This window comes from Euprymna scolopes, chromosome 36 (genome assembly GCF_053919585.1).
Source record: "Euprymna scolopes isolate OS-2025 chromosome 36, ASM5391958v1, whole genome shotgun sequence".
Taxonomy (NCBI): Eukaryota; Metazoa; Mollusca; class Cephalopoda; order Sepiida; family Sepiolidae; genus Euprymna; species Euprymna scolopes.
In genome coordinates, this window is record NC_136517.1 from 15,289,307 (window position 1) to 15,290,739 (window position 1,433).

Consider the following 1,433-nt stretch of genomic DNA (forward strand, 5'->3'; position numbering starts at 1 on the left):
TTCAAGTGTGTAGACCCAAAATTGTCGGAGGAGTTTGGTAGAGTTCTAAAAGGCCAAATCGTTGAACTTTGACTCCTTAACAGATAAATTTCTGGCCGAAAACCGATCACATAGATTTTCCCAAATCTCAGTACCCTGTATATCAAATTTCGAGTCCGTAGACTGAAAATTAACAGAGGCATTGCGAATGAAAATGTACACAGACAGACAGACACGTTCACTTATATATATATATATATATATATATATATATATATATATATATATATATATATATATATATATATATTCTATTAGATTGTTCTATGAGTTCCTGCCATTTTTCTTTTAAGTAAATCAAAGAATTTTAACAGCAAAAGTAAGTTCGTGTGGAATCCAAGCTCCAAGCATTTGTGTGAATCCCATCGACTGAAGGCGGTGTGAAATTGTCATAAAATCTCACTTCATCTTTTCACCCAATCATCTACATGTTTGATGGCCATCTTCCTTCAAAAGAACCCTGAGTTAGTCTTCGTCTATTTTGATTGGTCTTCCGGAACGAGCAACGTCATTGAGGTCCAAATTACTGTGTTTGAATCTGGTAAACAATCTTGAGCAGTTCTCTTAGCTATAGCGTTTTCTCCATATACGGCACAAATATCCTTGGTCACTTCACTCGCTTTTTGACCTTGATTAAAGGCGAAAAGAAGAAGGTGTCGAAAATGTGATTTTTTATCTACCGGACGATTCGACGGTTCTGAAAAACGAGAAGAAATTATATGAGCAAAAAACGATGACCATTATCTTGTAGAACAGAACACGTGCATTCTAATGATATATAACACTTTGCCAAATATCAAAACATGTTTTAGAACAATTTTTTTTATGAAACAGCGGGAACTTATGCAACAACCTGATATATTGCAAATCTGCTGTTTATTTTATAAAAGTATTTTATATATAATGGCTGGAATTAAAGTTTAAAATGCAAAAGTCAAGTATCATGGTTCAGTTGTGCTCTAAACAGAAAGATTCATTTCGAACGCGCTCCTGTCATATCAAAGAACCTACTGTTGATTTCATATGCCTGGCCTTTCTACTGGTATGGTAATAAAACTTCTCAGATGCACTTGTGACGTTAGGCTGTATAAGGTGTTAATTTGTTACTTCTTTCATCGGATACTTTTTGATTATCGATTATCGATACTTATCAAAGACATTCCGATACAAGACCTATCTAAGAACACCGCCACATACATATAGCATGATTTTGTGAATTTTTCAGAAAGAAAAATCGGTGGAGCCGTTTCGAAATCCATAGGAAACGAACTCACACAGAGAGAGAGAGAGAGAGAGAGAGAGAGAGAGAGAGAGAGAGAGAGAGAGAGAGAGGGAGAGAGAGAGTTCCTTTTTAGATAGATAAATAGATTTAGGTCACTTTATGAAATGCATTT